The sequence below is a fragment of the Bactrocera neohumeralis genome, chromosome 2, assembly GCF_024586455.1.
Source record: "Bactrocera neohumeralis isolate Rockhampton chromosome 2, APGP_CSIRO_Bneo_wtdbg2-racon-allhic-juicebox.fasta_v2, whole genome shotgun sequence".
Lineage (NCBI taxonomy): Eukaryota > Metazoa > Arthropoda > Insecta > Diptera > Tephritidae > Bactrocera > Bactrocera neohumeralis.
The window spans coordinates 83,145,041-83,156,024 of NC_065919.1; the positions used below are offsets into that span (position 1 = coordinate 83,145,041).

Below are 10,984 nucleotides of genomic sequence, written 5' to 3' on the forward strand. Positions count from 1 at the left end.
GTAGTTAATAGTAGGCAATAAAAAACATAATTTCAATTTTTTCGATGTTAAGTTGTTTTGCATTTGCAAAACACTCAATTTCTTGTTTTTTTTTTTTTTTTGAAGTAGTTTTTTCTTTATTGTCCTATTGTCGTCATTAGCAAAACTACATAGCCCACGTAAGGCAGATAACACACATCGTTAAAAAATAATCAAATTATCAGACCGCGCTTGAAACAAACTGGTAATAAGACCTTCTGATTCTGCTGATTAAATGTTATCAATGGACCGGTCCATAAATATTCTCATTTGTTCCATGGCAGTGCCATTAGTTTTAATAATGAATGAGATATGCACAATAAATATTTTTTTTTGTATTCACTTCTTAACTGAAAATAGTCAACACTTTATTTTTCGCTGGCAAGGCAACATTATTAAGAGAATATAACAGTAAAAGCAAAGTACACATTTTCACGTGATGCAATCAATAATGTTCGACATGTTATTGCATATTTTATGGCGTTTGAACCCACAAGCTGGCATATATTGTCAGCAATGAACGGCCAACAACAACATAAGCAAGCACACAACAACACAATGCTTGCGCCAAATGGGCAAATGAATGCCACGACCTTATGCTATAGTGCTATTATATATATGAAGTGGTATATGTGTATGTATTAGGGTTGAACTTTTTATGTTTAACTTTTATATATTTTTATTAACGGATTTTTGTAGTGATTTCGCTCTTTATGGGTGACTTAAATATAATATTTGAGATAAATATATATTATTTTATATTACATAATTCTCAATTTTTTTTTCTATAAAGACAACATGACCTTAATATCTCATATATATATATATACAAGTACCACATATATGCATAACCATTTAACTTGGCCGTTCATTGGCTTGTTCGCCTGCTCACATTTCAACCTTTCTTTCACTCATCAGCGAGCACGGTGTCGTGTCACGAACAGAGAAATGCATTACAACACTGATTGAGCAATTAGTTGGTCACATTGTGTGTGTGTGTGCGTGTGAGTATGTGTGAGTGCGTGTGTTCTTGTATGCATGAACAGGAGCACCGTAGTCTGTGTGCTCATGCATTTCAGGCATATTTTATGGCACACACATACACGCACACACACACTCATGCATCCACATTGATTAATTATATGAATTTGCTGTTTGTGCTGCCCGAATTGAGTGAGCGCGTAATTTATGCATTATTGCACTTCATCTTGAATAATTCGGATTTTTCATGCAAAGCCCACACACACTGCATAAACATATATGTGTGTGTATGTATCAAATATGTTTATATAACTGTATATGAAATATTAGCTGCTCAAGTGTGTTTGTCTAACCATTCGTGCCACTCATTATAATAATAAATTAGCAGCAGCATGCAGAATTGTTAATCTAGCACACTCCGAATGCACTTAGCTTAATTTCGGTGAAAAGCAATATTCTTACCAATCAAATTTTGCCAACGCTGCTTTATTTACGCTTCTAAGAAACTTCACAGAAATGTAAATTTGCTTTTTCAGCATTTATCGGCACTTCCACGGGCAATAAATTAATGAAGACATTAAAGTTGGTCAAGCGATGAGCATAAATTAAAGTTGCCATACATGCGCTTACACACACATACACATAGTCGATTCATGAAGTTGCTCAATTTCTCAATCTTTTTTACAAATATGCCACTTTTACTGTTAGCAAAATCAGTTATAGCTTGTTCGTACTCACACAAAGAAATATAGTATGTGTGTCTGTGTGCGCCGTTTGTATGACTTCCCTGATTATGTGATTTTCTAGCGACTTTCGTGACTGTTAAGCCGCCAACGATTGCAGACATGCAAACATGCGAGCATAAATAAAATGTGGAAAGAGTATTGCTCTTTTATTGCCAATAAAGCTTGATGGCTTACTATAAACGTATGCATATGTACATTTGTATATGTATAAAGTTTTGAAGGAAAATTGTAAATTAATTTAAATTCTTTGTATCACGAACGGTTTCCTAACGGTCATATTGCTGAAATGTTGAACTCTTACTAATATAAAGAAGTAGGTATTTAAATTTCATTAAAATGTTATTCAAGTTAAATATTATTATTTATTAAATTATTTGAATATTTCGAGTATAATATCTATAAGAAGTTGAACTCACAAAGGTACGCTACAAAAAACTTTAATAAACTATTGAACGCAGAAGTTGAATATTTGAAAATAAAAAAAGTGTCAAAGTTGTTAAGATTCGAAAATCTTGTTCTTCTCGAAATAATTAATAAACACCAGTCAACACGACCTTTTTCTGTATTTTAAAATTTTTTTATTAAAAATTTTCATTTTTTCAGAGCTAAAATAGATTTTAAAGATGAACCCTTAAATGTATGCTACAAAAAAAACTTGAACAAACTCTAAATAACTGAAAAATATAAAGCATCTAACAAGTTAAGATAGGAAAATCTCTTTCTTCTCGAAATAATTCCTAAACACTGGTCGAAACGAAACGATCCGGCTTTTTTCGTACTCAAACATTTTTTTTTATTTAAAATTTGTATTTACAAGTATATTTAAACTTTCAGACCTAAAAAAAAATAAAAATGAACCCCTAAAGCTATGCTACAAAAGATTTTTAATAAGCTCTAAAGCGTATCAAAGAGCTGAATGTCTGAAAATAAAAAAAGTATAATAATGTCTAATACATGCTTTTGTGGACCACACATTGTTGAGCTTGAAAAATCTTTTTCTTCTGGAAATAATTATTACACCGATCGACCCGAATTTTGGGTCTCTCTTTTTTCGATTTTTAAAATTGTTTAAATCCAATTTTTTTTTATGTTCAACCTTTCAGAGCTAAAATAACATTTAAAGGTTAACGCCTAAAGGTATGTTACAAAAAAACTTTAATAAACTCCAAAGCGAGCCAATAAGCTGTATATCTCAAGCATATCATCATATTGTCTAATTAATGCTTTTGTGAACCACAACTTGTTAAGATTGAAAAATATTTTTCTTCTCCAAATAATTATTACACCAGTCGACACAAATTTCTGGTCTGAATTTTTTAATATTTTAAATTTTTATAAGTCATTTTTTTTTTATTATTTTCTATCTTCAGGAGATAAAAATAAAATTCCGAGTATTTTCCAAGGTCTAGAATGACAATTTTAGCTTGAAACCAGTAACCCCAATTTATTTTTTCTGTTGACCGGTGTTTTTTTATATTATAATAGTAAAACAGTTCGAGCATACATTTTGGCGCATATGTAGTGCTTATTTTAAAAGCAGATGGTATTATAATTTTCAAAAATTTCTTAAAAAGCTAGCATTAACAAGAAAATTTTTCTTGGAGTTGCCACATATTTGTTCAAAAATTATTTTAGAGTTAGCGTCTTTTGACAAAATTTCCTTTGAGTAAATATTAAATAAACAAATACATTTTATATTTATGCCCCACAACGGGTTTAAATAGAAAATATTTGAGAGCATAATTTTTTTTCAGTAGAGTTACCACATAATAAATTAACGATTCGTAAACTAAAAAAATTTACAAAAAACAATATACGAAGTAATAATACTAAAGGTATATTGACTGAAATGACATGAAACAGATACATATATCTTGTTTAGAGCGTTGCCATTAATTGTTATTTAATTTTTTTTTTTCAAAACTGACATAGGTTGATTTTCATACATAACTATACACGGCGATATACATTTCAGCTAATAAATCTTCAGCGTATTAAGGAAAAAGCGCACAAACATAAACTCAATTCCTGTCGCAAGCAATTCATTTGATCCCGCCATAAAACATGTTGTTAATAACTTTATTGCTGGACGGTTAAAAAATTACAAGCTAAACTTGCATAAGTGGCAATTACGTTTGGTAACGTATACGTCATGTCACTGCCATAGGCGCACAATGTAGTTATTATGCAATATTGCACGAAAGCACACATGCTTACATATACGCTTACACATACATGCATATATACATAGGTAGGTAATGACCGCACATGAGTTGACATTTCTCCAATAAAGGCCACCATTTGCTTTGTCGCTGGCCTCACCATTAAACTCTTTGAAAATATGGCCGAACAAAGCCGGCTTATTACTAAGGCACCCGCTTACAATGTAAGGGAGCGGCACGCCAACCTGCCGGGCAGCCAACCTATTGCGATAAGAATCTAAAATGTCATTACAACATTGTTCAATCAAATGCATAGCACATTGTAAGCCGCGGGCGAATTACTACAACTGGACTTGCAGTTACACACATACTCACGCACGCTAGCAGTAGTGGTGGGGCCACGGCAGCAATGCCGCAGGCGAATGAAGGTGTGGCGCTCAGGACACAGCTTTGAGCGACAGCGACTGTGAAGAGAGTTTTAGAGTTTTAGCTTAGATTGCAGTTGACAGGTTGGAATTCGGAGGAGGCCCTACGCTGTTGCACTGAAGTCATGCGACTGCGAGGACATGCATATGCGGCGGTAGGATAGGCAGTTGAGCTAAAGCACTGAGTTAACTACAACTTAATTGACGTGGAGGTACTAAAATTGCTTAACTACACTGGCTTATGAGCATGACTATATTCACGTGTTGATTTTCGTGCTCCTCATTGTTGTTGCTGTTGTTGATTTAAAGTGAAGCGTAAAGTTCGACGTTATAGATACCTATGTGATAATTAAAGAGCGGTTTAAAACACTGCTGCTAATATATTTTTGTTATTGCTGAGTGCAACTCTAACTGCAAACAGTAAAAATAATAAATTCAGCCTAAAGATATGCTACAGTTGTTGACAAAACTTAACGAAAAATAAAATTTTGCAATTTTGGGTGGGAAAGTGTGTTTTAATTGTGTGAATTTTTATTCAATTTGTTATCAATGAAGCTTGTACCAGCATGAAATATGTATTTAATAATTTTCTTTTTTTTACAGACTTATTCTCTTTGGATTACTCCACAGGCTTTAATATATTTGCGAGAGGTGAGTTCAAATATTAAAATAAAATTTATTTTTATTTACAAAAACATTTTTAATTAATTTGAATGAACATAAATTTCAAAAAGTATAGTATGTGATTATATGCTTCTTGCAGGAGTAATCTGGAATAAACTTTATCGCTATATATGTATATATCATATAGTATGCTTAGAGCCGAAAAGTATGCAAGTGAATTTTGAAAATTAAATTTTTATTCATATATCAAAAAACTTCTGTTTTAAAATGCCTTATTTTCAGTTAAGCGTTTTATTAATACATACATATATTGTGACAAAACAATACACGGAAATTGTCAAAAAATCGCAAAATGTTTAATTATTCATCAATATTTTTTCTGTTGCCTTGAAAGTAATCCCCACCAGATGTAATACATTTATGCCACTGATTTTTCCAGTCCTCGAAACACTTTTCATAAGCACTTTACTGGATGGCCTTCAGCTCTTTCAGCGAATTTTCTTTTATCTTTTCGATCGACTGGTAACGGGTTCCACGGAGCGACAATTTCAGTTTGGGGAACAAAAATGTGATTTTTTTCGGAGCCAAAATTGAACACGGATGTTGATCGATGTTATTCACTGCATTTTTGGCTTTAAATTCGGTCATAATCGTACTTTTTTTTTGAAAAAAATGCAACTTTATCGGGGCGAGTTCGAGCAAGAACGCGTTTCATACCTAAACTGCCACAAAAGTCATTCGAACAAACTGGCGACAGATGTCGTACTCTCTCTCTAACAATTGTCTGACGATTTTCAAGTACTATATCCTTTACTTTTTTAATATTTTTATCATTTGAAGAGGTCGAAGGTCTTATATAAAAAAGCCTTTCTTTTAAAATGCCTTATTTTCACTTAGTTACTAAGATTTACTGTGCCTTAGCATTTTGCAGTCTTCTTTTAGGCGTAGATGAATATTAACTATGAATAAATATTGCACAATCTAAGGAAAAACTGGTAAAAGCATTCAAAATTTTTATTTTAAATATCTTCTTTGATTTTAATTATAAATGTTGAGAATTTCTGTTCTAAAATTCCATAATAAAATTATATTATTTACAGCAATTTTTTCTTAAAAAATTTATGAATGAAAAAGTATAATTAAAATTTTATGTGCCAAAAGATCTTAGCTAGTTTTTCAAGTCTTTGTCCTTGATTTACTAAATAGAATATTTGGTAAATATCTTAACTCAATTAAGAAAAACTTTGCTTATTTATTTTTTTAATATTACATAAATGTTAAAACTTTACAGCGTTTAATTCCATTATTCCATTATTATTTCCCATCTAGCTACAATCTCTAGACTTAACGTAGACCAATTTCAAATATTAGAAATGTTTGCTTAAGGGGGTACTCTCATGTGAACGCATACATTTTACCACTTTTTAGGAAATTTTTTTTTATGCGACAACAAAATTCAATCATTTTAATTTTTTAATATATTTTTATTTGTATTTTTAAATGTACAAAAAAAAAATTTTCTCGTTTTTTACATTTTTAATATATTTTTTTTAAATCAAAGTAGACCCCAACAAAAAAAGTAGTTCACTGGTCATGGTGATAGCGACTGTTCATGTTGTCTGAAATAAAAAAATTGAATGGATTATTATTCAGTAGCTCTGCGGCTATCGTCCCTACCAAATGTAATCAATTTCATTGAAAAAAAAATGTCGAACTTCAAAAAATGGTCGCGAAAATCTTGTTTTTTTCGTTAAAAATCGTTTAAAAAAAATATGAAAATATTTTCGAAAATAAACAATTCTGGTAGGCACGATAACTGTAAATGAGTAGAAGAACATATGTAATTTTTAAAGCAATCGGTTGAATACTTTTTATTTAGGACCATGACAGTTTCAGAAAATGATGATTCGAGAAAAATGCCTTTAGAAACATAGCAGCTGCAGTCATGGCGCCTGGTAGACAGTCGCTTACAACACGTCGGCGACTATGAGCTCTAACTTATCAAATGCTATGAATTTCGGTCTGAATTTTTCACAGCATGTTTTCAATAGGTTTTACTGTCAAAATATAAAAAAAAATCGATTTTTCGAAGTGATACATGAGAATACCCCCTTAAGCTCAATTTTATATTCCAAGTACTTGCAATTTTCTAAACAGAAAAACATTTCACACATTTTTTCGTTTTTCCGTTAACTCAAACTCTTCATAATTAATTAAAATGCTGAGCTTCCTTCTGCTCCACTTAACATTAATATAATTGCTCTCTAACACTTTTGGCATTTTAATTAAAAGTGTATGCTCACCAAATTTTCCAGCTAATAAATTAGATATGCAGCATATTTTCTATTATTTATTGACATTATATTCGAAAATATTAACTGTATGGCTTTTTCATGACCTCTTTTAATTATCTCCTCACCTGATTAACGATTAATGGCAAAAATTATACTAAAATTATATTCACAGTCATATTTAGTTGACGCAAACATTCACAGAACTTCTGTAATTAAATTGCTGCAACTCTTTTAGTTATGTAAATTTAATTTGTAAAAAAAACTTTGTATATTTTGAATATGGCGTATAGCTGACAATTTATTCTATAATCATACATCATTTGATGATAGTTTGAAATTTAAATTGAAGCAGGTTAGCTAGATTCATTTCACTGTTATTGCAGGTCTCTCACTGAACACTACCCAACAGGCTCACATGTGATGAGCTCAAAGCGCTTCGTCGATATATACATAAAGGACTGGTGATCCATATGTAGGGGTTTTGGGAAACACAACTCTCTTGCTGTTCAAGTGGTATCCTAAGTTATCTCTCTAGTACGAGGATCAATCTTCCGACCTAACCTAAACGCATACACCAAAAGTTAAAAAATATAATTTATATATATATATATATATATTATATACATATTTATTGTAAGATTCTCATATTGAAACTAAATACATGATTTGGTTAATTAAAACTGGAAAATCCAAATTTTTAATCGACAATTTTTTAAAAAATTACAACTCTCAAAAAAATATATATAGTATCGAAGGGAAAAAATCAAATTTTTTATAATAATTTTGACAAGTTTTGTAAGATTCAACTATTATGCCATATTCAAGTGGTATTCCATTATGATAGACAACAGTTTGTTTATTTTTACTTTTTTTTTTACATTTTTCACATTTTTCCCACCATGAAACTACTGAAACTGAAATCTCTTCACTATCATGTCCTCTCTGAACCACCCTGTGGTTATAGTAAAGTTGTTCAATTCGATAAGCAACTGATAATTGCGATAATTTTCCTATATAAAACCTTGCATTTGCATAGAAGATGTTTCACAGTCCCTTCTTCTTTTAGCTCTTTTCAGCTTGTACAGTTTTCGTTGTATAGTATCCCTACTACTACAGGCGTGTCTTTCAATAAGATAGAGACCTGTTAATGCACATACTAGAGTTTTAATGTCATTCCAGAGTTCTTATTTTCCATTCATGCCACATTTGACTGCTTGTTGAGCAAGTGAGGGATTGTTTCCATCGAGACTCAGCTATATCTTCAACCCGTTTATTGTTTAAATATCTGCTAGTTGTCATAACACAAATACATTTCCACTTTAACAAAATCGTATTGTAAGGTGTTGCCTAATCTGATTAGTTCATCTGCTTAACAGTGACCTAGAATATTACAGCGTTCTGGAACCCAATGTAGTTATATGGTGAAATTTGATTTTTTTTTTATTCATTTTAGATATTGTATCATTTTGGTAACTAGCAATATAAACAGTGATAATTTTTTTTATTTACATTAGAGAAATGCTTTTATAGATTTAGTGAAAGGGAAAATTAATCTATACAAAACCACTCTTTTTAGTATTTTTTTTTTTGCTTTTTATAACGGCTTTTATACGCTCGGGCATTGAATTTATGAGGTCTTTTATTGTTACTGATCCGATACCGTTATACCACGCTTCTTCGAAAATTCCATTCAGCTCAGCTAAATTCTTTGGTCTCTTCTGTGCTATCTGAGCTTTCATTATAAACCAAAGGTACTCAATGGGATTGAGATCCGGACTGTTACCTGGCCACTCCAAAGTCGAGACCCCGATTTTTGATAAATAATTATTCACCTTAAAGAAAGAAAAAAGAATAAGTATAAAATTTGTAATTAAAATTATAGCAATGAACTCTAGTTGTAGAAAAAAATGGATACTTACTATTTTGGCACGATGGCAGGGCGTAGAGTCATCCTGAAAAATTAGGACATTCGCTCGCGAAAAGTTTTCATTGCAGGTATTAAATTGGGGTCAAGTATCACCTGAAACTTATTCCTATTGACGATTCCTTCTCTTAGGGCTAGTTGCCCAAGGCCCAAGTAGGAAAAGCAACCCTAGACCATTCGGCTGCCTCCCTGCTTAACAGTTTTTGAACACATTCATCCTTGAACCGCTCACCAGTTCTCCTTCTCACGTAGGACATACCGTCGCTGCAAAAAATGTTAAATTTGGACTTATCTGAAAAGATTACATTTCGCAAATCAAGTTGAGTCCAATTTTGATGTTCTTTTGCCCATGGTAAACAGTTTAGGCGCATTTTTGAGGTTAAAAGTGGTTTTTTGGCGGCCCGACGAGCGTTCAAACCAACCTCTTGAAGCCTTCGACGAACAGTTCTTGCGCTATAACTCCACTTTAATGTCCTCAGCAGTTTTGAAGCGATCCCTCAAGCTGATAGAACGTATCACCCGATTTTCCCTAGAACTTGTCTTCTTCTTTGCTCTAGAGACAGTTTTTCTCTTAAGAGACCAGGTTTTATCGACATTTTTTAGAAATTCTCCGATTAAAGACTTGCTAAAGCCAACTCTATCAATAATTTCCCGAATGGTCAGATTTTCTTTTCGGAAAATCAAAATATTACTTTTCTGCAATTCGGGCATTTTTTTTTAAATTTGGCTTAAATAAGCCTTTAATCAAACACGAGCACGAAATAAACTTGAAACTATTGAAAAATAAAACTAAAAGTTGTTATAAAACGTGTACAGAGTACTAATTTAAGTGAAAAAATAAGCCTTTCCGCAAAAAATTACACTTGTCGGTTACAATTGTGCTTTAAATACAAACCGACGGGTTGTCCGGATTTCACTGCCCGCTGCTGTATGTTGAAAAGACGCCGCCTCCCACTTGAGTATGTAGTAAGGATTAGCTTCCACAGCCATAGTAATTAGTTGCTTACACTTTAATCATTTTTTTCTTTTCTCTTGAACTCTTCACAAATTTTATAATATCTGTATAATGAATAAAATAGAGTAATACAGAGTTTCCATATTCTACTTGTATCGGGTGATTTTTTTAAAGCTTGATAACTTTTTTAAAAAAAAAAACGCATAAAATTTGCAAAACCTCATCGGTTCTTTATTTGAAACGTTAGATTGGTTCATGACATTTACTTTTTGAAGATAATTTCATTTAAATGTTGACCGCGGCTGCGTCTTAGGTGGTCCATTCGGAAAGTCCAATTTTGGGCAACTTTTCGAGCATTTCGGCCGGAATAGCCCGAATTTCTTCGGAAATGTTGTCTTCCAAAGCTGGAATAGTTGCTGGCTTATTTCTGTAGACTTTAGACTTGACGTAGCCCCACAAAAAATAGTCTAAAGGCGTTAAATCGCATGATCTTGGTGGCCAACTTACGGGTCCATTTCTTGAGATGAATTGTTCTCTTTTCCCTCAAAATGGCCATAGAATCGCGAGCTGTGTGGCATGTAGCGCCATCTTGTTGAAACCACATGAGTCAACATTTAAATGAAATTATCTTCAAAAAGTAAATGTCATGAACCAATCTAACGTTTCAAATAAAGAACCGATGAGATTTTGCAAATTTTATGCGTTTTTTTTTTTTAAAAAAGTTATCAAGCTCTTAAAAAATCACCCGATATATTTTAAATATTACCTAAATTTTGTTCATTAACTATTTCTCTGTTCACATTCATCCCTTCAAGAAATGCTGTTTGTCATTCCTATGCTTTCTAGTACTTTTTT

At 32.1% G+C, this 10,984-nt stretch overlaps 1 long non-coding RNA gene across 1 annotated transcript in view; it reads left to right on the top strand.

Moving 5' to 3' along the window:
• LOC126759991 (uncharacterized) overlaps positions 1 to 7,822 on the top strand; it is a 148,577-nt gene extending 140,755 nt beyond the window's left edge. The window contains exons 5-6 of the long non-coding RNA XR_007667130.1: positions 4,936 to 4,983; positions 7,634 to 7,822. This is a non-coding gene — a long non-coding RNA (uncharacterized LOC126759991). The remainder of the gene's footprint in view (positions 1 to 4,935; positions 4,984 to 7,633) is intronic.
• The last annotated feature ends 3,162 nt before the right edge of the window (positions 7,823 to 10,984 follow it).